Genomic DNA, 26,851 nt, shown 5'->3' on the forward strand with positions numbered 1-26,851 from the left:
TCTAAACTGGCAGTGCTATTTTGGAAGGCTGTGGACCAGTGGAGACCTGTGGCCCAGCTAAAGGAAGTGGATTGATCTCTGGAGGGTGGGCCTTGAGGTTTATGGTCCCATCTGGCTTCCTCTCTTGTCTCTGCTTCCTGTCCCTGCCCTCACACTCCTGCCACCACAGCCTGAGCAGCTACACCACCATGCTTCCTACCCCCTGACCCCCACCCTCACCCCCACCCTCACCTTCCTCCACCGGACTGTCCCTGCAAAAGAAATCATTTCTTCCTCAGGTTGCTTCGTATCAGGCATTTGGTGACACTGACAGGAAAAACGGTAGCTAACACACTTTTGCCCGGCCTTCTGCCCACATCCTTTCTTTCTCTTCCTCAGCTTTATTTCATTTCAGACTCACCTATAGACAGTGAGACCTGACCCTCAGGGCCAGCATGCAACTCACCTCTGAGGGTTTCCTGGGACGCTGAATGACTGAGTGGAGGAAAGAAAGTGTCACACACTCCACAAAACGGATGTTCAAAGTCCTGGGTCTGAGGCTACCTTGGGATCTGTGACCGCCCCCCTTGCCCCCTCAGGACTGGCGACCCCATCATGGCTTCTGGAGTTCCCCACACAAGAAGTGGAGAGGACCTAGCACTATGTTACATCTTCCGGGAGAGATGTTGAACATGTACCAGTTGGGTTGATGTACATTCTGGGGTGTGGCTGTTTTCACTCCATTCCCAGACGGCTTCCCCAGGCTAGCTTCTGAGTTTTCCATTTCACCCTTTTGAATGTGACATGCCCCTATGGGCTCACATGTCTGAACACTCCTCTCCCAGCTGGTGGTGTCATTTAGAGTGTTAGGGAGCCTTTAGGGAGGAGAAACTCACTGAAGTAAGTGGGTGTCAGGGGCTCCCACTTGCAGGTATATGGGCCAGCCCAACTCCCTGCTCACTCTCCACTCTCTGAGTGTGACACTATGTGCCCGCTGCCTCAGAGTTCTGCTCACCCATCTATCTGCCTTTCCCACCATGATGGACGGTATCCTCAAAGCTGGAAAAAAGAAAAAAAAATCCTTCCTCCTCAAATTGCTTCTTGGCAGGTATTTGTCCGCAGCGTGAAAAAGATAACTAATTCAACCATGTTTCCTGGGTTTTCTGCCACATGTGCATGCAAATTTCCCCCCAGAGGATTCCATCATGGCGCCCTCTCAAAGCACAGAGCCTTTTCCTTTTCAGTTCCAGGCTCCCATCATTCTACCCAGGGGTTCTGTGCAAACTGACTTTTAGGACAAACTTAGCAATAGGACCTGCAGCGGGTCTCTAATCATCCCCACTGGTCTCTCCAGTGGCCCTGGGAGCTAGCCATGGCACCCATGAGAATGGGGGGGGGTGTTCTCAGAGGATGCAGAAGCCCAGTGTCCACTGCCCTGGCACTCCTGGGACCTCCTTCTCAACAGAGGGCAGCCACAGGGTGTGCAAGATGGAAATAACCTTGAAACCCAAGCCCCAATTCCTTTCTCCACTATGGAGACAGACTGGCACTTGTAAGTCCTCTCACTTGGTGCCTGGAGTCACTCATTTCCTGTGAGGTAGGCCCTTGGGACCACTTGTCTCTTGTTACAGACAGAGGACTAGACTCAACATACCAGTGTGCCAACCCAGTTCTGGCTGCACTGCACACACAGACCCTCAGAAGCCAGTGTGTGCATCTGGATCAAAGCCAACAACAGCATGTTTGTGGAGCTTGGACATCTGCACCTGAAAACAAGCATTCCTTAGGATAGGAGAGAGGATGGGGAGAAAGGGATTTTGTCCACATAAGATCTGAAAAATGTCAACCCAGAAAACCAGTAGCAATAGTCTTTCTTCAAAACTCTGTAACAGACTAAAACAAACTTTCAACCCAGTACCTCCCATCACTCTCCCCAACTGCCCAACTCCCAGCATGCTTCTCCTTTGCCCCCTCCCTCTCCTTCTTTACCTCCCTTCTGAGTTTCATTCTGGAAAGTACCCACTGGGATCTCTATGCAGGACCTGGTTTGGAGATGCTGTCTAGGATGGGTGTCTGAATCATCCATCCCTCAGCAAGGCATGTCAGGTGCAACCATCCCAGGCACCAAGCATTGACCCAGCCCCTGGGGCTTCACAGTGAGTCTTCGAGGGATGTGCCCTCCCAGAAGCCTTCCCTGACCTCTCCTGGATGCTCTGTCTTCTTGGCCTGAGGAAGCACCTGTGGGTACCTCCACTGGCCATCCTGTAGCTTCTGTTTCCTGCACACGTATGTCATACCCAGTCCAACCCAGGGCAGACAGCTCACTTTCTGGAAGCTTCTGTGGGAATGTGGCACAGGTCCAGCAATCACTCAGCACCCACAGTCTCTTTTTGAGGCACGTATTCTTATGACCAAATCTCATTCTCAGATGGCACATGGATCCTGCACCGATAGAGGCTATGCAACAAGGAACTGTATCTCCATTTTACAAATGAAAAGAACCAAACCGTATCATAGATGCTAGTCACACAGTCCGAAGACACAGGATTAAAACTGAGTCTCCTAGCCCAGCATGGTGGCTCATGCCTGTAATCCCGGCGTTTGGAAGGCAGAAGCAGAAGGAATAGGAGTTCCAGGCTAGCCCAGGTTACATAGCAAGATGTCTTAAAATGAAACAAACAAAAAAATAAGCTGGAGAGATAGCATAGTAGATAGATGTTTTCAACACAGGCATGTGATGACCTGTGTTAAATACCCAGAACCCAGGTTTTAAAAAAAAGCGCTGGCCATGGTGACCATGCTTCTAATCCCAGCGCTGGAGTGGCAGAGACAGGAGGATGGATCCCAGAGGCTCACTTGGTGAGCTGTAGACCAATGAAAGACTAGGTCCCAACAATAAAACAAAACACAACACCTTTTGTTGTGTTTTTGGTTTTTGGTTTGTTTTTTGATTTTTTTTGTTTTGTTTTGTTTTTTGTTTTTTCGAGACAGGGTTTCTCTTTATAGCCCTGGCTGTCCTGGAACTCACTCTGTAGACCAGGCTGGCCTCGAACTCAGAAATCCACCTGCCTCTGCCTCCCGAGTGCTGGGATTAAAGGAGTGCGCCAACACCTAAAGTTAATCTCTGGCTTCCATATGCACATATACCATGTGAGCACTCGCATGTGTGTTCACTAATATAATATATAAAAATAATTAAAACTAGCAAACAACAACGAAACACCCAAAGTTGCCATACCAGGACTGTTCTCTGCACCATAAACAGTCGGCAATGGGAAATGTTTCCTGACAAAGTCTTGACTTCTCAGGTTCCTAGTCCTACCTCAAGATGAGCATTGCAAACCAACATGCCCTGTGGCATGCAGTTCTCTGAGCTAAAAGATCTCAAAGTACCCAAGAGTGGAAAAGCAGCAGCTGAGATCAGAGATAAAGAGGGAGAGCCTTTCCCAAGCAGGTCGGACGGAGTGTCTCCAGCTGAGGCTGCCTTCACCCTGGTCATCTCCATGCTGAGAATCTCAGAGACCATAGAAATGCTTGGGGATGGGCTGCAGGACAGGGTCAGCTCTAATATGGCTTCAGGAGGCCAAGATCAGCTTTGGACGAGCCCTTTGGGGAATGACCTGCCATGCAGAATGACACCATCACTACTTGGGCTCCAGTCTCCCCATCTTTACAGCACAATGTTGATGCTTCTAGCTGCACCCCCTTCCTGTCTCTTGAGTCCAAGCTTCCCATTTCTTATGAAGAGCAATCATGAGATGAGAATCCAGGAGACTAGATAACAACCCCGGGACAGGAGGCCACCCCAGGGTGGGAGGTAGCCTGTAGAAGTCTCTGTATCACATCCCCTGCTCACAGAGATTGGCTAAAGGAGACGTACGACTAGACAGCAGCCAAGGAAACACAGTAAGACTTTGCTGGGCATGCTGGGAGGTTCCACTCTTAACTGTTGGCTGATAGTGTAAGAGAGTAAGCCAGAATCCTTGCCGAGATGATGAACTTGTTTAGGGATAAAGTCAATATGAAAAAGTGCACAGCTGAGAGTAAAAGGAAGTCCCTGGGGCTAGCCTCCGACACCCTGATGAGCTGAGGTTGCTATCTCTGGCTTTTCCTGCTTTGAGAAACAATACTTTCTTTTTCCCTCTAATGCTGGCTTTTTTGTTGGCTTTTGGGTACTGATAATAATGAGCTGCACCTCATGCAAACAGTGTGGTTTTATAAAGCGAGGTGCACAGGGCCTTCTATACATCACTCTTCCCTCGCCTCTCTGCTCTGCCACTCGCCTGAGAGCTCCAGCTGGAAAAGCAGATCTATGGCCAATAGGCTTGTCCTGAGCTTCTCTCATGACCATGTCCAATCCAGAGGAGGGATCACCTTATACATCCCTGCCTAAAACAGCATGACATGTGTTGAAGTCTCATACCGTGGACAAGAAGGAACCACAGGGCACTTTCCTCTGGCTGTCTTTGGGAGACTATTAACATTTATCAGAACGTGGGCTTCACCTGACTTTACAGCCTTTGTCTTTCCTAGCTCTAACAACAATCTGCATTTGCTGAAGCTCAGCAGGATGACCCAGCCTGTTCCAAGCACCACGACTACTAGGTATGTACCATAAACAGGCCCCAGCCCGGGGTTCTGTTCAGTATCCCATAATGAGGCTTCTGGAACTGTTCAGAAGCTTGCTTCATCTGCAGCTTGAAGCTCAACAATAACCACCACCCAAGCCATTGACATGGGACCAGAGGCAGTTAGTTCATCTGGCTAAGCCTTCAGCAATGCATCATGGAAAAGGTCTTGTCTTTAACGACCAGATCCACATTGTTCCATCTGCCACACCATTTGTTATTCTTGCAAGAGCTCAACCTAAGTTAACTGTTAGGTAAACAACAAGGAGTTCAATCCCAGAGTTAAGCTGAGACATTTTCATAGAACATTCCCTGACTCTTATAAAAGCCTGAGTTACAAGAGCCCTGGGCAGGAAGTGGCAGCCAGGGATAGATGGGACAATCCTTCTGTGGCCCTGCAGGGAGCCATCCTAAGAAGGAAAGTTAGGCCATCAGGTCCCCTTTCCAGGATGAGCCCCCAAAGACCACAGACCTGGAAAGTCATTGGTATTGGCAAGTTTTATCAGGTCTGCCCAGGCTTACAGTCCTGGGAACTCCCACATCTCAGGGAACATTTGCCCTTCTCTAGCCTTCTGTGCTATTTGTTCATGGCATTTTGAATCATTTAGTTGTCAACATAAACGACACACTTCCTAGCTCTTGACTTTTGACTTTGGCTCTTAAAGATAAGTATGTAAGATGAGTATGTAAATATATGAAAATCAAACATAGAGTGCCTACCACAATCTAGCACAAAGCAGCTACTGGGATGGTAGCTTTTGCTATCGTTGTTCCCATATTAACAAGCACTCCTCTAGCAGAGTCAAAGAAAGTACTCACTGTGTATCAAATATAAATGTCCCAATAAGCAAGGTGCATTGGGATACTGCCACATTCATTTATGTAGTTTGGTAGTTTCCCCTCCTACAAGGACAGTTGAATACCTCAGACAGACATTATCTAACTCAAAAACAAACAAAACAAAACAAAACAAAACAAAACAAAACACAACAAATGCATTTACTACCTTTTTGTGGAAAAGTTAGTCAGCCCTGTTCCAACATAGTACAACGGTTTGTTTTCAGGGTGATGTCCTCCCTCCACTTGGCTAGCAACAATTCCAGGGTTGTCCTCCCCGTGTGTTCTTCCAAATTCAGTGTTTCTCGTCTGCATTTCTCTGACCCTTAAGGTGTGATTAGGGCTCAGCAAATGTACTGAAAGCAAACCTTTCCAACACACTTTTGAGCACACACATCCAGAGAGTCCCTATGGGGAGACGGGTGGAGTTCTCCTGAGGATTGAGGCTGAGGGAATCCGTGACAAGTGAGAATCTTAAAAGGGGCATTTGTGGATCAAGCGTTCTCAACAGCCTCTCCCTTCTGCTGACTCAGTCTCCGTATCTCACTCTTTCCCACAATGAGTTCAGCACCCATGCCTTGCCTAGGGACTACTTTCCCTGGTGGACAGTAGAGGAAACCCTCCTTTAGGAGATTGCCTTGCCAAAGTTAATGACTACCTACCACCCAAGAGGGCATGCATGGATGGCTGGCATGTCACAGTGACCCCTCTGGTCCTGACCGTGGCCAATTTGGCTTATTCACTTTCAACAATGGACTGGCCAGTGCTTGTGGTCTCCTCTGCATATTGACATTGTGTTTAGCTTCAGCCACCCATGTGCTCACATTTTCTAAGCCAACCTTGAGGGAGATAACTAGAATTCTCCAAAGCAAGATGATCAAGCATTGGTTTGCAAGCCAGGTGTGGAATCATACTGCCACCTTGGCCAACAGCCTCCCACCCCAGTTCCCACCCCAGCTTCCCACTCCAGCCTCCCACCCCAGCCTCCCACCCCAGCCTCCCAGGGTTTGGCTTTTCAGATTCCATACAACAGCTTTTAGACTTTCAACTCCCTCAAGTGCTGGCCTCTATCTCCTGATGACATAAGCCTGACAACAGACAGCATGACAGAGACCCTGCCCCTCCCACACTCCAGCACTGTGATCACTGTCACGGCCCTGGCCATCAAGTGTGACAACTCTCTCCTGTGGCTCTTTCTTTGGGCTTAAGGAACACACCGTAGCTCTAAAACAGATCATTAGAAGGTTTTTAAAAAACAAACAAAACAAAACAAAACAAGCCCACTGACACGGAGAACTCTGAACACGCAGCTCTCCCAGAGGTCTGATGGGAAGCTACACATGGACAAAAACCAACATCCACTCTTCATCCAGGCTCAGGTAGCCCTCCACTTGCTCCGAAGCAAAGCCCCTCCTCTCTCCTCTAGATCTCCCCATGGACCTAATCCTGAGCCCGCAGCACCGTGATCATCAGGGGAATCCTCCTGAAGTTTGTGTTCCCCTTTACGGACTGGCCTGTGAGGGATTTGTAACTGCCTGCTTCCTGAAAGGGCTAGCGGCCAGATATCAATAAAAATACCCAAAGGCTCAGAGAGTTAAAAGTAACAGCTGACAAAGGAAGCAGGGGCAAGCGAGACCCCTGAGCTACAGAGGATGGCTCTGTGCCCCAGGGGAATCTCCAGGCTCAGATGGAGCAGGATCATTGAAAGTGTTGTAGAACAGAGAGCAGCTAACAGTTAAATAACCTGAAATGGACCCTGTGCTCTAACAGGAGCAAAGCGGGAGGGAGATTTCGTAATTCAGAACTTTTCAAGTTCATGCAGAGAAGGACTCCATTTACATATATGTTGTATTGTATGTTATCATGCTCTTTACACATCAGGATTTGGGATGGCCTTTGCTTTCTTTTTTATTTTTAATTTTTAAAGTTCATTATATATTAATTATCATTATTAGAGTGGGGAGGGGCTTGTGTGTGAAGATCAAAGGTTAACTTTGTGGGATCTGTTATCTCCCATGTTACACACTTTGTGGGATCTGCTCTCTCCCGTGTTACACACTTTGTGGGATCTGCTCTCTCCCGTGTTACACACTTTGTGGGATCTGCTCTCTCCCGTGTTACACACTTTGCCATGTTGCTCATCTGCTGCTTCTTCTCCTTTGTTTTCAGGGCTTGGGAGGTGGCTCAATAGGTAAACAGGGTTTGCTGTGTGAACATGAATATCTGAGTTGGGTAAAGGTGTTGGATAAGTGAGCATTTATCTAAATGTGGAGGCACACACATTTTGTTGTTGTTGTTGTTAATTGTTTGTTTGTTTAAAGGCATGATCACACCTGTAACCAAAGCCCTGAAGGCTCTGGAGACAAGTATGTTACTGGATTTGCTGGTGAGCAAAGCAACAGTGAGACCCTGTCTCAAAGGAATAAAACTGAAAGTAACAGAGGAAGAAACTCAACACCCTCTTCAGGCCTCCATCTGGCCTCCACCTGGGTGTATGGCATGCAGGCTACACACACTATACACACACTATACAACACACACATGGACGGTTTTTTAAAAAGGTTCATTTTATTTGTGTGTGTGTGTGTGTGTGTGTTGTTGTTGTTGTTGTTATTTGTGTGTATGTTGTTGTTGTTGTTTGTGTGTATGTGTTGTTGTTGTTTGTGTGTGTGTGTACCCCCAAAGGCCAGAAAAGAGTGTTGAATTCCTTGGAGCTGTAGTTATAGGCAGTTTGAGCTGCCCAGTGTGGGTGCTGGAAACAGCCAAATTCTGTCTGATCGCTTGCAGGAGTAGCAAGCATTCTTTGCCACTGAACTATCTTTCCTGTCCCAAAATTTATATATATTTAAGATTAGATATGTTTTTTAAAATTATTTTATTTGTGTGGTGAATGCATATGTATTTTAAAGATTCGTGTGTGTGTGTGTGTGCGTGAGAGAGAGAGAGAGAGAGAGAGAGAGAGAGATCTTAAATAACAGGCATTTATCTTCTAACATCTTAGGGCTGGAAGTCCAAAATCAAACTCTGTCTGGTTTTGTCCTAATGATGTCTCCTGGCTTACAGGTAGCTTTGTTTCTACTGTGTGGTACTCCATTTCTCATGTGGTATTGGGGGATGGAGAGGGAATGAGGAGACAAGGGAGAGACTCTACATAATAGGAAAAATATTTTCAAAAGGGATATTTGATGGGAGACTAATATTTAGGATAAAGAATTATTCTTTCTCAATAATTAAAAAAACACAATTTTAAATGGGTGAAATGTTTAAATAGTCATCTCTCTAGAGAATATACACAAATGAGCAATTAAGACTTAAAGCCTGAGGGATGGCTCAGTGCATAAAATGTGCTTGCTATGTGAGCGTGAATATCTGAGTTTGGAATCCCAGGACACACATTTTTAAAAAGCACACATTTTGGCCATCTGCAAAAACATTAAAAATCAAAGATGCTCAACCACCAAGGAAACGGAACTCAGCACAGCAACACAACATCAACCCACTCAGCAGGAGGGAAGCCATGCCCAGTACTGGAGGCCTCGCCAAGTGCTAGTGACGTCATGGAACTTGGAGGGGAGAACCTACAGCCACCAATTCACTAACCAAACATCATCCCTACCTGCATTGTACATGTTTGTCCTTGTACCCACACTCAGTGTGGTCCTCAGCCCTCATCAAGGGAGCTTCTCTTTGCAACAGTCAGAGACCACTACAGGAAACCACAACCAATCAAAATGTAGAGTTATAGAGCCCAGTCCCATGGTACAAAACAACTACACCTAAGGCTCTTGGGACATTGTGGAAGAGGGGATGGAAAGGTTATAAGAATCAGAGGAACAGGGAGTTTGCTGTGGGACTGTGTCTCCTAGCAATGTCAGAAGCTACACTCTAAAGTTTCACCAACATAGCTGCCCAAACATAAACAAGGATGACACCAATATACGTGCCAAAGTGGAGAGGGGGAAGATCACAAGGCCTTGGCCCTACAGGCAACTAAAGAATGCTGAGAGTGGGAAAAAGACTTCTCCAGGGAAGAAAATACCTATTAGTTATCAAATACCAAATGGTCAGCCATTAAAATATACACATCATAGATGTACAAGTACATTACATGGAATACGCAGATTGTATTTATGTATTTAGAAATGTGTGTGTGTGTGTGTGTGTGTGTGTGTGTGTGTGTATGAATGACAACAATTAATGAAAAAAGAGGTCATGGGTTTAAAAGACTGAGGAAGGATATATGGGAAATTTTGGAAGGAGAAAAGGGAAGAGCGAAATAGCGTAAGTATAATCTTAATTTAAAAACAATTTAAGGAATACAATGGCAGTTCAAAGCCATTATAGTGGCAAAAATCACAGAGCCAGATAACAAATTTGATGAGGATATAAAAGAATTAGAGTACATATATTGTTAATGGAAGCAGTAAATAGTGAGAACACCTTGGCATTTCTTCTAAAAGTTTAACAGAACCACACTGATCCACCAGTTCTACTCCTTGAATTTACCCAGGAGAAAAGGGAACATATGTCTACACAAAACACACGCACAATGTCCACAGCAGCCGTTCCTGCAATCGCAAAAGGGTGGACACACACTATGTGCTCCTTATGTAATCAATGGCTGAACAAAAGGTGGTGTAACTGTACAACAGAATACTGCTCAGTCTAGAACAAGTACATGCTAGGCTATGCATCTGAGCCGAGGTGAGGTGGGTCAGGGGCTAGAGAGATGGCTCAGTAGTTAAGAGCATATGCTGTTCTTGCAAAGGACCCTTATTAGATTCCCAGCACCCATATCTGACAGCTTACAACCATCGGTAACTGCAACTCGAGGTAGATCCAACCCCTCTCCTGGCCTCCACAGGTCCTGCACTCATGTGTACATAACTCATCTCACACATATGCATAACTAAAAATAATAAAAACAGTAGCTTCGTGTGGGACTCCTAACGGCAGAATCAGGGCTATCTCTGGCTCTGTTGCCTGCCTCTGGGACTCACTCCCATTCCTGGGCTGCCTTATCTAGCCTTGATAGGAGAAGGTGCGCCGTGTCTTACTGAAACTTGAAATGCCAGGGCTGGTAGATATACATGAGAGGCCTCCCCTTTTCTGAAGAGCAAGATAGGAAGAGTAGATGGGGGGAGCAGAGGTAAGGAGGTATGACTGGGAGGAGATGGTGGAGGGGAAACTGTGGCCAACATGTAAAGTTAATTAAATAATTATTAAAAAATAACAAATAAAAAGATGAAACATTCAAAGCATTATGCTAAATGAAAGAAACCCTTCACAAATGACACACTGTAAGACTTCATTCATATGAAATTTCAGAATACAAGGTAGATTGTGGCTGCTTAGGGCAGGGGGATAGTAGCAATGAGGAGTGGCTGTTAACGAGAAGAGAGTTTCGTGAGGTTGATGAACTCAATTGTAATAATGACTACATGACCCTGATTGCACTGAAAACCAAATGTAGTCACTGAATCAATGAGTTATATGGTGCATGGATTGCATTTTAATAAGGCTGAGAGAGATTATGCAAGCTGGCCCTACATTTTTACCTCTGTGAGAAGTTTCCTCAAACATCAAAGGTATAGACTGGGGTCAAAGTTCAGTGAGAGTGCTTGCCTGCCACATGCAGATACTGAGTTCACCCCCAACTCTGCAGAACCAAACCAAGGCATAAAGACAGACGACATCAGGTGACACGGGATCTAAATCCTTAAGTGTACATATGTAAGAAAAATGGGCGAGAGAAGAGATGGAGTTTGCTTCTCCGATGGGGTCAGCTTGGACAATGTGAAGGGAAAGACACGAAAGAGCCTGAAAGAAAAGGAAAGGAGAAGAGACAGGACTTATCAAAGCTACTGCAGGCAGGTGAATACAGGTGGGGCCAGAACAAACTGGGATGCCAGTCTAGACAAGATCACAGGTACATTCGCAAACACACACACACACACACACACACACACACACACACACACACGCATGCACGAACTCACTCATACACATGAATGCACACACACACATGCACACACACAAACTCAAACACACAAATGCACATACATGCACACATAACACACACTCTCACTCACACACACACTCACATGCACACACACATGCATGCACATACTCATTCACACAAATGTACACACTCCCACACACAAATGCACACAGACACACATGTGTGCACTCACACACACAAATGCACACATATGTGCACACACACTCACTCATACACACTCATACATATGTGTATACACACACATCAGTTTCAAAATAGGACTTTTGGGGCTGGGGAAGGGTATATACCACTTCTCATGGGATAAACTTGGAATTCTGTCAGCAAAGGCATTTACAAAGATGTGCTTTATGAGCACAGCACAAACGGGGACTGTGTCTTGCAGTTCACTTCTTGAAGTCAAACAGAAGCAGGATTTACTCCACACTTAGAGATTCCCAGACCTGTTTCGTCCTCATCAGTAGGGAGAGACTTAGGGAAGCAGGACTGTGAGCTATTCCAAGCTCATGAGGCCTCCTCTGGGATTTCAGCTGAGAACTTCCCAGAGATGCTCTGACCACCTCCCTGTCCACCCGCTCCTAGTGTGTCCACCACAATGAGGACATCATCTGTTACACTGACACACACACACACACACACACACACACACACACACACACACACACCGCTTAAGGCTCTCCTGCTGCTGATGGATACCTGAAGAAAAAAAAAAGTGAAGCTGAGCGGGAAGGGGAGCTGTGATCTCCACAGTGTTAGCTTCCTCACAACTCAGCAGAGTGAAGGCCAGAGAAGTTTCTGGATGTTTTTGTTCTGATCTCTCCCCCTCCCCCCTAAACTTTAGGCTTAGCTGTCCAGTGTGCCTGAAATGGCCTTGTTATTTCCCAAGATGGCAGTCTGGAGAAGTGAGTGTTGAGTGTTTCCAATGCTGGGTATGATAGAGAAACAGGAAGCAGTCTTGGGAGGAAAGGGCATAGACAAGAGCCTGCAGATTCCAAGCCTGCTACACCAACGCTGGGTGGAGAGCAGCCCTCGAGCTCCTTCAGGGCTCCCTAAATGTCCACCATTTGAAGCAGCAGTAAACTAATGTGATTCTGTCTCCAAAAATAGTCCTCAGGGCATCTAAAATTGCCTTCGATCCTTAGCCCGGCCAGTCCCTCAGGAATGATGTCGCTATTTCTAAAACATCCCTGTTTTCCCAGCATGCCATTGTCAGATCCTAACTTCCATCCTGGCTGCCCTAGGCTCTCCTGGTTCATTCCCCTTTTGCCTGGTCCCTCGCTGCCCTACATTGACCGAGCTGCCTCCCAATTAGGAAATTCTCAAGTTGTGCCTTCCACTTGTTACTGAACTGGAGACCTTTAACCTGGCACGTGGCTTACGAGAGCAGAAACACCCACCTGGGAAACTCCTAGTACTTTGGAGGTACAGACAAGAGGAGTTCAAAGCCAGCCTGGGTCACAAAAGGAGTCTGAGGCCAGCCTGAGCTCCATGAGACTCTTAATAAAAATGATAATGATGATGATAGTAATAATAACAGTAATAATGACAGTAATGAAATAAAATTTTAAAAATATATGGTCCCTTGGAGAAGTACTGTGGGTGATTTTCTGTCTCTTAATTCCTAAGGATGAAGGTTCAAGAGTGAAATCACATTCCTACAGGGGCTGAACTTCTCTTATTCTGGGAGTTGGGAGATATCTCTTTGCTTTCTCTATATACAGGTTTATCTGTTCTGGAAACATACAGTATGTGATTTTGTGTCATTTTGAAGCTTATCTGTGTTGTAGCATTTGTCAGAACTTCAATTCTTTCTATAGCTGACTAATATTCCATTGTAAAGCTCTCTCATATTTTGTTTATACATTTATCAGTTATAGACATGTGGGTTATTTCTGCCTGTTAGCTATTGGAAATTGTACTGTTATAAATATTACTATACCCACTTTTGTTGGAACACCTATTTTCAGATGTTTTATGTAAATGCCTAAAAATGGAACTTCCAAGTCATGTGACTTAATCTCATTGCCTCTCATCCTCACCAACACAAGTAGTCTTTGTTTAGATGACGTCGAGAGATGAGAGGCCACAGTTCCTTGGTGGGATTTCATCATGCTCTCCCGGTCCTTATGCCTGTTTTAATCTCTATCTTTGTTTGGAACCTTTCCATTGCTCAAACAATTTCCTATCTAGTGCCGAACACATGCATACAATAACTGCTAGGCAGATACTGTTAGGTCTGTCCTCTAGGTACAGAAGGGACTTAGCAAGACCACATGGCCATGAAGGTTCAGCCAAGACTAATACTCCAACCCAGCCCTTTCCACACCACCATAGGGCCCTCTGTTCATCTGTCCCTCTGTCAAAGGCCATTTTTGAAATAACGGCCTTTCTGGAGTCAGTTCTGAAATGGAATCACCATGGTTTAGATACAGCTCCTGCTGGATGATGGGTCAGGCCCGGGCAGGCACCTGTGAACATTGCCACAAAACTAACATTTTTTTTAATCTTATTTTGCAGTACTGAAGATGGAATAAGGATCCCTGGACATGCTAGGCAAGTGCTCTGCCACCAAACTGTATTCCTGGCACATTTTCAACATTTTAATTTTAAGCCCACTAAGTTGCTGAAGCTGTACCTGGATTCACAATTCTCAGCCTCTCTGATAGCTAAGGTCACATGTTTACACCACTAGGCCTGGAGGGCATCTCGTTTCTAATATGCCTTTCTCCTGAGGCAGATTCTGCCCATGCCCTGGAGAATAATGAGTACCTTTCCTGGGTATTCCATTACTGTCTGAAATCCTAGCTGTGTGGTATCTTCTCATCGTGCCACCAAGGTGACCCTAATGTAGCCCACAGCTCAGCCAAAGTGCTATGGATTTCCTCCTTGGTCTTTTGCTGGTCACAGGAGTGCCCCCTCCCTTCTCAAGGAGAAATCAGTTCTTGGACTAAGGAATCCTAGTGACCTTCAAATCAAAATGATAGAGCCATGCTGGCCTGTGTCCTGGAGGCTTCCAGCCCTAATGTTTCACATCTGCATGGGAACAGGAGATAACAAAAAATAAAACAAGCAAGAGATGACAGGACACAGTGCCAAGCTTCCCTGTTCACAGGCGGCCTGCCACAGGCCTGGAGACATCCATGCTTCCAATGAGCAGATGCCATTTCAAACAAGGAAGCTGGTACCATGATGCTTCCAGAGTCCCAGGTGATGAGAGTCTATGGGGAGCCACAAGCCCCCGAAGCCCATTTCCCCTATTCTCACCCACCATCTGCCTTCGCTGGTGGTTCTGCAGGAATCTGTAGGTATTTGGTGATCTACCCCACACCCATTTAAGCATAAATACCAGACTAGCCGTTCCTGAGCATGTCTAAGTGAAGGTAAGAGCTCTGAAAAGCAAGAGGGCACATGATCGGCTTCGGCTCTGCATGGCATCCCCAATTCTTAGGGCACAAACGCACAAGATTAATCTCCAAAATGGTATGACAGAACTTAGTGTCTTCCAGCCTTATTTGGTCAAGCCACTTTTTCTAGGCCAAGTGTCCCCTATAAAACATAAGTCTAGGGTGACCTACGGCCTTTTGGATTAGACAGTGTCTGTAAGAATAATCACTTAGGGTTGTAACTAGATCTGTGTCATCCCTGGGCTGAGGGCTGGCTTCCTATAGAGATGGCTCCAGAACACTGGTGCCTCAGAAGGAAACCAGGAGCAGTTACCCAGAAGAGGATTAACGGCCATTTGTCTCACTTGCTTGTCCCTGTGGGATGGCATAGAGGAGGAGGGTGCACGGTGTCATCCAGGTGTGCTGACATTTACAGGGCTTTGAATGCTGGATACAGATTCCATAGTGGACTGTGTATGGCTGTGTGTATGCACATGTGTGCACGTGTATGGACTGTGTGTGGCTGTGTGTGTGCACATGTGTGCACGTGTATGGACTGTGTGTGGCTGTGTGTGTGCACATGTGTGCACGTGTATGGACTGTGTGTGGCTGTGTGTGTGCACATGTGTGCACGTGTATGGACTGTGTGTGGCTGTGTGTGTGCACATGTGTGCACGTGTATGGACTGTGTGTGGCTGTGTGTGTGCACATGTGTGCACGTGTATGGACTGTGTGTGGCTGTGTGTATGCACATGTGTGCACGTGTATGTGAAGTCCAGAGGTCAGGAGGAATTCACCTTGCTTTTTTCTTTGTTTGAGACATGGTCCCTTGGTGGGACTAACCAAGTAGGCCTAGGTTGGCTATCCAATGAGACCAAAGGATTGACCTGTCTCCCCCTGTCTCCCCTCCTGGTGCTGGTGTTACAGGCATATACCACCACATGTAGCTTTGTGTAGGTTCTGGAAATCCAACTTAGATCCTCATGTTCACAAAGCAAGCACTTTACTGACTGAGCCATCTCCTGAGAATCTATACTGGACTTGCTAAGGTTTAAGAGAAACTGTGTGTTTCCTGGGATCCAGCCACTCTCAGTGTGTCAGAGGACAGATTTATAGACTGTGGCCAGGGCCTGGTGAAGGTTCAGAGTGTGAAGTTGTGCATGTGTGTCAGCCCTCAGAATTCTGCAGCTGTCCCTCAATTCCAGGTGATGCTGGCACTACAGTCTCCAGATGTATTCAAGGTAACCAGGTAACATGGACAGCACTAACTTCTCTATCAGATACAGAGGGACCAGGGCCAAGAACCCACAAAAGTGCTTGGATTCCAACATCATAAGGAAAAAAATAGACTTTTAGGTGAAAGAATGTTTCAGTAGATAAGTTTATCTTCCCACCAGCCTAGAAAATAACACTTTAAGTTTGGGTTTATTATTTAGTCTCTTTAGCCGAGGATGACCTTAGCCTCCTGAACCTTTTCCTCTTGAGAGCTGGGCAGATGTGGGCCATCACTCCCTGTTTTATGGGATGGAACACAGGGCTCTGTGCATACTAAGCAAATATTCAACCAACTGAGCCGCATTCCTAGCCTGTAAATATTTTCCTGAAGGAGGAAGAGATCCATGAAGACAAAGTTCCTGAGGTCCACAAGATGCTAATGAGGACCTGGGGACAGAGCAGGTGGCAGTGAACTTGGTAATGCCACCTAATCATGGCTAGAACTGAACTCTAGAGAATACCTGAAAAGCCACACAGGTCCAGGGTCTATAGTCATCGAGAGGATATAGGAAAGCATCAAAGCCGGTGCTGGGTGGGTGAGTGTTGGCTGCAAGTCTCCTGGGCCTTCCTGAGTTCAACAGTTCTCCTCCCCTTTGGGAACTTTGAAGGTGTGCCCAAGGTCTGATGGACTCCTCCCAATTCTGATGTCTACAAGGTCCATCCCTTCCCAGGAACTGAACTCCAGGGCCTATGAGTCTCCTGCTCCCAAAGCCAGAGAACCTGGAACAACTGAACCCATAGCATGAGGAAAGGAACCAGGCTATCACAGCTCTGCTAAGGATGAAAACAAGACCATCGGCTCTGATCTGAGAGGTGAATGTCTAAACCGAAGCATGAATCAAGTGCCTTGTTAACCAAATGATGGGAAACAGGCATTCCTCCAACAGTAAATGTTTCCTTAAGCACAGACTGATGCCAGCCCAGCTGTCCCCAGGGGCACTGCAGAGCCTTTCAGAGAGTGAGCCATAACAGCTGGCTCTTAAACACACCTGCAAGGCCCCTCCTTGTCACCTGCACAGTATCTGTCACAATTATTGCCCTGGGATGGCCTGAATCATACAACTGTCAGGTAGATCCTTGCAGAATAAACAGTTTATGGTGAGGAATCGAGCCCCTGGAAAAAACAAGAGTTTGTCCACGGGCACAGCATGAGCCAGGCTCAAAAGCAGGGGTCACCCTTGTATGTTAGCTCCCTTTCTTCTCAGGATATGGCACACCAGGAGTGGGTATTGAACAACCACAACCTTCTCTGTCTTCAAACCTGGGAGGCTGGGTCTACTCATGCTCTGCCTGCCATGGACCCATGAAAACCCTGCCACATTACTACCTTTCCTTATCATTTCTGGAAACCCACAATGAGCAAATGAGCAGGCTTTTTGTTGTTGTTTTTTGTTGTTGTTGTTGGTGGTGGTGGTGTTGTTTTGTTTTTGTTTTTCGAGACAGGGTTTCTCTGTGTAGCCCTGGCTGTCCTGGAACTCACTTTGTAGACCAGGTTGGCCTTGAACTCAGAAATCCGCCTGCCTCTGCCTCTCAAGTGCTGGGATTAAAGGCAAACACCACCATGGGGCTGAGTGTTTTGTCAGCATGTATGCAGGTACCACCATATGTATACAGTGCCCATGGAGACCAGAAGAGTGTTTGATTCCCTGGAACTGGAGTTACAAATGGTTGTGAGTTGCCATTAGAGTCCTGGGGTGGGGGTGAGGGGGACACTCATGCTTTTTCCAAGAGCAACAAATGCTCTTAACCCCTGAGCCTTCTCTCCAGCCCCCTGGGCTAACCTTCAACATCTTACTAACTCAACCTATACTTCCCTCCTGGGCTGGTCAACACCCAAATGTGAATTCCACCTCCCCCTGCTCTTGATATTTATTGTATTGCTCTTGCTTTCTCTCTCCCTCTCTGACAGGGTCTTTCTTTGGAGTTGGTTTGGAAATCACTATGTAGCCCAGACTGGCCTCAAACTCATAGAGATCTGCCTGCCTCTGCCTCCCAACTGCTGGGATTAGAATTTTTATCCCTCAGCCGGCGTGATGACGCACGTCTTTAATTCCAGCACAAGGGAGGCAGAGTCAGGCAGATTTCTGAGTTTGAGGCCAGCCTGGTCACAAAGTGAGTTCCAGGACAGCCAAGGCTATACAGAGAAACCCTGTCTTGAAAAAAAAATTTCTTTTTCTATCCCTCAATGTGCTGGGTGCACTTGGTAACCAAGGCAACGCAGCGTTGGCACTGATACTTCCCAGCTGTGTGATCCTGGCTCAATTTTCTTTAAAAGGAGGGCGATAGCACAATCAACTACCTCACAGAGAGCAAAAATATGAAAATATATAGATAATGCACCAGACACAGTATTTAGCTGACACTCAATAAATGCTGGTTTTATAGTAATGATAATAACAAGAATGTTGCTGTTGTTATTGTTGTTGTTGTAATCATCACACACACACACCGCATCACTATAGACTTCAGCAAATGGATTCTTCCTCTCTGAACTCTGAAAAGGTGCTTTGTGTGCATAAATGACTTTGGTGCCTTCCAAACTGTAGAAATGCTGATCTAGGGACAATGTGCCAAGCATCTCTGGGTCTAAGACATGAAATCCTTGAAACCCAACAACTCCCATACCTGTTTTCCTCTGCTGGGACCAGCAGAACTAGGAAATAATCTGCTCCTGAGTCAAGGAAAGTCCTAGACAGCCAAACCTGTGTTGTATATGTTGGCCATACAGGGCCAAGAGCGAGGAGGAAAGGCTGCTGTCCAGTGGGTAAGGGTAAAACTCCCATACATGATGAATACCATTCTCTGTGCCTGCAATGGGCCAGAAAGGCCACCCCACATTAGAAAGGCCACCCCAAGTTAACAAGTCAAAGCTTCATTTGAAGACACTGTTGAGGAACAGTTCCCCTTCTTGAGGAAACCTTCCATATAAGGCCATGTTTCTCCGCCTTCCTAATGCTGCGACCCTTTAATACTCCTCATGTTATGGTGACCCCAACCATAAAATTATTTTCATTGCCTTCATAACTGTAATTTTGCTACTGTTATAAATCACAATGTAAATATCTGATATGCAAGATATCTGATATGTAAACCCTATAAAAGGGGTGTTCAACCCCCCACATACACAAAGGGGTCAGGACTCACAGGTTGAGAACCATTGATAAAGGAACATTGTGTTCCTTGACCACTGACTCTCACTGCTGATCTCACACTGAGCCATTCAAGATCTTCCTTCTGAAAACTTAGAGACCAGGAATCACTGGAACCTGGGCGGGCTGGGTCTGTGTCCTAGAGCAATGGCTCTCATTGTACAGTTGGCCCACCCATGAAATATGAGACATGCAGGCCTACAGGTCAGGTGCATGCAGACAATCCTACCATTTGGGTGATTAGGCAGGAGGGTCATGAATTCAAGTCCAGTCTAGGCAACATAACAAGATCTTGTCTCCAAAATAAGCAAAACAAACAAACAAACAAACATACAAGATAGCCCAACAGAACATAGGGAAAAAAACTTGGAAACTGTTTTCTATTTTTATTTTTAAAATAGAAACAAATGAACTTTCTTAATATTTCATAACTATTTCCCAGTGATGGCATCATGTGTCCATATGTTGAAAGGTCACTGTCATGACTGGCACAATGTCTATCTTGGTGACAATTGTTCTTCACTGTCAACTTGATTGGGTTCAGAAACACCTAGGCCATTGGTGAGGCACACCCATGGGTATGTTGTGAGGACATTTCCAGAGAAATGATCCACTCCAAATATAGGCAGCACCTATGAACTGGGTCCTGGACTGAATACAAGGGAGAAAGGAGAAAGCCAACCGAACACCAGACTCCCCCTTCCTGTGTGTACTTCCTGATCTGCCCAGTGAGCAAGCAGCTCACCCTGCCAGTCTCAAACTGCTGCCGTGGCCATGTTTTCCAACATGATGGACTCTATCCTCAAACTGAGGAGCTGAACTCAAATCCTCACACTTTTACCTGAGCCCTTTCTTCGGGCCTAATCATGATGATTTAAAAGAGGGTTTTACATGTGCAACGGTTTAGATAAATACCCCATTTCCTCTTCATAGTGACCTTTTGAGAAGTCCTACTGATAAAATTATAGGATGAGGAGGGAAAAGAGAGAGGTCAGGCCTTTTGCCTAAAGGCACAAGGCAACGTCTCTGCCTCTGTTAAGCCTCTGGCAACTTCTGTTTACTTTGTCAGCAAGAGATGTGGCTAAGGCCTGTGTGTCCCTCCAAAAGGGAGGCCACTCTGGGAACTGCATCGCCCCAGCACATACTGCAGTCTGTAAGCAGTGTGCATGCTCATCCCTCACGGGGTTGAGTTACCCAAACACTACCAGCTCTGTTACCCGTTGTTCCACCAGCTGTTGGCTAACTGGGTCTTTGCACATGACCCTGATCAGTTTTGCCCCGCCTATTCGTCTATTTACTTAATATTCTTTCAATGAGAAATGAACCAAGGTCAAAATCTGGGCTCTACCACTTACTAAATTCATGTTGTTGGGTAAGTTCCTTGTCCTTCCCTCCCTGTGCCTGATCTGTATGCTGAAGACCACAATGGCAGCTGCCTGGAAGGGTTGCCATGATAGCTTCATGAGCCACCTCTGTGAAGCACTGGCCATCATTCAGCACACAGCAGGCATTCAGTGTGTGCCAGCAACCACTGTTGCATTTACTTAAAAGGGAAACTACGTTCTATCTAAAGTGATAAGAGTCAGCAGCAGTTAACACAAACAGAGAGCTAGAAACACCATCAAAACAAGTTACTACACTCCAGCTACTGCCCACCAAAGATGCTGCACCAAGACCTACCCTCGTTTTACCAAGAAGAGAGACGAGGAAGTGTCAGAAAGCTGTTGACATCACACCGGGCTCAAATGAGGGTGAGCACTTCCCGATCTGCACAGGCCTGTCCCGGTTTTAGCAATTCTCATTCCCAAAAACTGGTCTTCAAATATAGAATCCCTCCTTGGGTACAAAAGACCAAGAGGACCTAGAAATAGGTCTGTGTGATTCCTGTTAGGTGAAGCTAGCCAGTGGCCCACTAGCAGACATCAGGCCACACAGCACATATCCACCTCTGAGAACTGCAAACTCGGAGCAGCGACCATGTTGTGTGTATTGCTCAGATAGTCCTCTCGGGAAGCCCACATTGCAAACACCACCAACAGGAAGGCTGATTAAACGTCCACAACTAACATGACTCTGCACGGTGAATCCATTTCGAAACCATTGTGCTTGAAGAATAATTAACACTACAGACAGGAGATCACCGTGGGATGTGCAACTAAGAAAAACTCAGGTCTTAGCTTTATAAAACTATAGAACAATATAAAGACTCTACAGGGCTGGGTTATATATAGCTCAGGTGGTAGGCTGCTTGCTTAGTGTTCATGTTTGTCTTCTGTTGCTGAGATAAAACCACAAACAAAAGCAACATGGGGAGAGCATAGCCAAAGCAGGAACTCAAGGCAAGACCTCCATGTAGAAACCACAGAGTAATGTTGCTTACTGGCTTGCTTCCTGTGGCTTGCTCAGCTGCCTTTCTTATAGAGCCCAGGCTCACTTACTTGGGCCCTTCCACATCAATCATCAATTAAGAAAATGCTCCCACAGACATGGCCATGGGCCAATCTAATAGAGGCAATTTCTCAGTTGAGATTCCTTCTTCCCAGGTAGACTTAGGTTTGTGTCAAGTTGACAAAAATAACTATGACTCCCTGACCACACTAAGCCCTAAGTTTGATAAGCTGTAACACATGTACTGAGAGTTAATGGTGGGTACAGAGGCATAAGATCAGAAATCCACAGTCATCTTCAGCTACCTGTTGAGTTTGAGGCCAGTCTGAGCTACCTAAGACCTGGTCTCAAAAGATAGAAAAGGGCAGAGAGGAGAAGGGCAGAGAGAAGCGTGTAGATGTAGCTCTCAAAACATGCCCAATGACACCATCTCAGGAGCTAAGCAGAGTCTGCCCTGGTCACTATTTACATGATAAAAGTATGAATAGGATATCTACTGTAATGGTGGCAATACTTATCTCCGAATGATGAGATTCTGAAGTGCTTCTTCTCTTTATAACTATTTCTGAATTTATTTTTATTCCCATTTCTATATTTCCCCCAAGAAAGTTTAGTAGGAGCAAAGACTACTTTTACTACTGGTGAATAACTGAATAAAAATTATAAATAAAGGAAAATAAGAAGTAATCAGTGCTGATTAAGACCAGTTCCTTTTGCAGTAACAGCTTTAATTATATTATTAAGTATAATTGTTATTGAAAAGATATTTGGCTGAGTTTAACATTGTTTTGACAATTTCATACACAATACATCATGATCAAGTTCACCTTCAACACTCTCCCTTATTCCCACCCCCAATTCCTGCTCCCCTCTTCTCCATTAGTCTTCATCTTCTGTGCCGTTTTAAATTTTTATTTATTTTTTGACTCACTGAGTTAACTAAGGTCGCCTCTGTAAGCATGGGTAAGGGGGTTACTTCCTAGAGTATAGGCAACTTAATGTCTACACCAAGGAAGAAAATGACACCAGATTACCATTAACTGCCAACAGTCTCAGGGAGGGGCGGAGCTTCATGAGCCCCCCGCCCCCGTCCATGATGGAATGTAGAAGGGTCCAATCCTATGCCCAAGCCCAGTCTTAGCCACCTCTTTGCATTTGTTACTGGCAGGGGGAGCTTTTCTGCCACTTGCTTTTTATTTCCCCTAGAGAAACCCCAGGCAGGGAAGGCAAGGTTTGCTCCAGGTCACAGTCCAAGGTCACAAGCTGGAGTTACCTCTGCTCAGGTGCCAGGTTCAAAGGTCTATCATGTGAGACAGACCTGAAGCCCCAAATCCACAGTGCTGGTGTGATGGCTACTTTTCCTCTCTCCTTGATTTCCCATTTGGATAGCAGCACTTGGTAACTCCTGGGACTTGAGTTACTAGCTACAGGCAGGGTGACATCGACTGCAGAAGTTGCCTGGTCCTAGAGAGAAGCAGCCTGAACTGGAACCCACCACTACCAGCAGCATCTGTGTGCTTCTAATAGAGCATCCTGAGTCTGAGTTGTAACATAACCACTGACTTGAAGAACACATGGGGACGAGGTCTGAGCACACAGTAGCAACTCAGTTACCATCCTTTTCTCCTCCTTTCCTTTGCATTTACTATACTCAATTCTCCATCTCCCTCCCTGCTCTGGCTCAGCTCCCCAAGGTGCAAGGGCAGTTATTATCTCTCTACCTGGACCCTTAAACAGACTGTCAAACCACACTGAAGACGGCTGTCTAGCCCAGTGGCCCTGTGGGGGGCTACTTGGTTGAAAACGCAGGGAGAGATATATAGACAGGACCTCTACATGCAGCATCTTTTAAGCCAGACAGCAAGATTCTGGCCAGCAGAAGCAAGCGCTCAGTAAACCCGAGTCCTTTTAACCAAGACAAATCTTAGACGTGTTGTATCTGTTCATTCATCCAGAAATGATCGAGTCTGAACACTCAGGAGGTTCCCAGCATCATTTGGGGCCTGGGACACACAGTGTGGACTCTGTTTTTACAGACTTCAATCTTCTGGCTAGAACCCATTCATCATGTAAACAATACAGTTTCCTCCACAGACTCCCAGAATGCTTTATCCCCAAACTAAGAGCCCTGGGACCTACTGGGAACTGGGAATCATTGGTTCTTAATCTACCTAAGATACTGGGTCACTCTGTGGCACTAAACACCTTCAAGTGTCCCACCTAAAGGGACAGCTAAAGCTGTCCTAGCAATGCTGTGGGGTCATGTGACACTTCATGATGCCCTGGATGTAGCATGAGGGTCTATGCTTCTACCACCATCCTCTCAGAAACAGGACCCAACAGAGGTGAATGGAGCAGGGGTGTGTGTGGGATGGGAGGTGTCAAGAGCGGAACCTCTAGAGATGGCCAACTGAGGTCACATCAGTTGTGGGACTTCTCTGTGGCTCAGCAAATACATTTATGGACAATGTCTTGTTCACGTTGTGGCAATTGGCACAGTTTTCCTTCTGAGAGGGACATATAGGGTTCATGGAAATGACATGCCACCACACATATGGAAGAAGACATGGTCTTGAACACAGACAGTCATCTCCAACACATGCACATACATGCCGCTGAATTATGAACCAAATATAACAGAGACAACTGCATTATCACTTAGCTGAAAATCAGAGGCCACTATTGGAGGTGCTCACAGTTGTCAGGTGGGGACTGGTGTAGGCATGCTTTCAAATCCTAGCTCTGACCCTTCTTGTGTGACGTAGGCAAGGTGCTGAGATGATGAGGAACTGCACATGCCCCGCTAGTGTGTATCACCTCTTGTTGTGAGAGAGACTCTTCCTCCCAAGGCCTGCCTCACTCCTGCTCTAGCCTGGCAGCGCTAGCAGCTTTCTCCCTCTCCGGGCAAAATACAGCTCAGCCAAGTTCAGGGCTGCCTTGCTTTCTATGCCACCCGAGAGCTGTCTGAAGAGTGTTAAAGAGCAGCAGCTGTCACTTGTGGAGGCAGGAGCGCCAGCCAGGGGTCCTGGGGCCATGCTGCTGTTTATGCAGACTATGAGGCCTCTCCAGCTTTTACAACTGTTTACTGTGCAGGAAGCAGCCCAGCAGCTGGGCTTTTCCTGAGCCTCGCTCTGCTACCCTCTCTTTGAGAAAGTCGGCCCGAGTGCCACTCACTCTAGGACCTCTGGAGAGGTGCAAGCTAGGATGTAGGCACACACACACACACTCACACACACACACACACACACACACACACACACACACACACACACATATATATACAGAGAGAGAGAGAGATCTGTGAAAGGGGACATGATGTGGTGGGACAGGGGACAGATACAAAAAGAGAGATGTGACCAGAGCACAGGTCAGGAAGATAAAGCATAGAAATGGACAGAGTCAATGGTGAAGATGGCTGGACAAACGGGTTCACACGCAAGACTTGAGAGGGAACAAAGGAGAGACACGGGAAGCCCCAGGGAAGAAAGGCCAGCCTGTCTGCTTTGCACAGCACCGGGCATTTCTCTACTGTCACAAAGGATCCTGCAGGAGAGCCAGGAGTAAGGGGCTTAGTGAGCAGTCACATCTTTACCCCAAACTGTGCGTGCTTTCCAACAGCAAGTAGAAGGGGCAGGATTTAGTGAGGATCGTGAGTTTCACTTCTTATTTAAAACTTAAGACAGCAACAATAAAAAGACTCGGCTAAAATATCACCCAACCAGGCCACCTCCCATGCAACTTAAAGTTAAGTGCCCCCATCCCAGCGCCCTGTACCTTTAAGGAGGAGAAGACGCCTCTCTGCTTCCCTTGGGCTGAAGAGGCAGGTTATTCTAGGCAATAGCGATGACTTACCTAAAACTGAGTTATTCCCCTTTCCTCCCGGCCAGCCTCTCTTCACTCTGGGGAGCTTTTACCATTTAAGGTCAATGTTACATCTGGCTCCAGAGCTCCAAGCTGAAAAGCTCTGGCTGCAGAGCCCCAGCTGCCTGCCTCCTCCTCAGAGAGGGGCTGGATGAGGGGCTGGGACTGGGAACCAGTGTTCCACCAGGGCCCCCTGCAGCCTGGCTCTGGGTTGAAAGCAGGAGAAGCCTTCCAGCCAGCCTAGGGTTCAAGGAAGGTTGGGCCTGAATAGTAGCCCCTATCCCCAGGCTTTTGCAAGGGGCACCCCCATAGCCGATGGCAGTGCCTTGGGGCGGGGAGCAGTTGAAGATGCTGGACTCTGTCTGTGCCAGAGGGGTATGAAGGGGACATCTGCAGACCAGCCTCCCACCCCTGAGTGTCCAGCAAGCATGTGAGCCTAGATAAGATCCTGGCTCACCGCCAGCAGAAGCTGGGAATGTTTCCTGTCCCAGGGATTTGGAGGCGGAGGCTGCTCCCATCTTAAACCCTCGGGATTGCTAGAGAGAACAGGGGCATGGTGAGGGGGATTAACTAAGTCCAGGCCTGGCAGCAGCCCCAGGGGTCAGCCCCAGCTCCTCCACTTAACCATCCTGTAGCCTTAACATAGCAAATCTCAGTCTATTCATCTCTGAAGTGGGACAACAATGAAAAATCAGGACACTGTGGGTTAGGGTCTCATAGGTACTAGAAAGGCACGGAAGAGTTTCCAACCCTGAGTTACCTCAACTCCGGTGGGGAAAGCTGCCTTTCTTCTGCCACGCTTGGTCTTCATCCTCAATATAGTCCAAGCCTGGGATCACAGACTGTCAACCCTAACACAGCCACATGGGGGCCCCACAGCCCCTTCTGCAGTTAGAGACAGCAACAGAGAAGCCCTTGGGAGGGGTGGCCAGATAACCAGATACTCAAATTTAAATCTCAAACGAAATGCTATTATTTCCATATAAGGATGCCCCCAAATACATAATTGTACCACAAGATTGTATGTTGCTCATTTGAAGTTAAATGAAACTGGGCATTTTTACTGGCTAAACCTGAGAACTCCACAGCAGATTCACTTGTTGGTCCTGTGTGAGAGCTCTAAAGGGTATTACAAGAACTCCTGGGAGCCAGAGGCTAAAACTGAACCTAAGGCTTTGCGTGCTTGTGAGTGTATGCACACTTTTGTATGTGTGTAAGCCTCTTAGTAAACACCCACTCTATTCCTAACAGTGCACTTGATACTTTGCCTGGAAGCAAGTGTCTATCTCACAAGTGTCTTCTCAAACAGAATCATTACATCTTTCTTTTGAA

The 26,851-nt window shown here is 46.5% G+C and overlaps 1 protein-coding gene across 4 annotated transcripts in view; it reads right to left on the reverse strand.

Moving 5' to 3' along the window:
- Mrvi1 (MRV integration site 1) overlaps positions 1-26,329 on the reverse strand; it is a 114,653-nt gene extending 88,324 nt beyond the window's left edge. The window contains exon 1 of one of the 4 annotated variants that reach the window (NM_194464.3): positions 25,433-25,881. The gene's annotated coding sequence lies outside the window, so the exon portion shown is untranslated. Of the gene's footprint in view, positions 1-25,432; positions 25,954-26,279 lie in introns of those variants that run through there. The other 3 variants (XM_006507416.3, XM_006507415.3, XM_006507418.4) reach the window with 3 other exon arrangements.
- Positions 26,330-26,851: the final 522 nt, after the last annotated feature.

Source organism: Mus musculus, chromosome 7 (assembly GCF_000001635.26).
Source record: "Mus musculus strain C57BL/6J chromosome 7, GRCm38.p6 C57BL/6J".
NCBI lineage: Eukaryota > Metazoa > Chordata > Mammalia > Rodentia > Muridae > Mus > Mus musculus.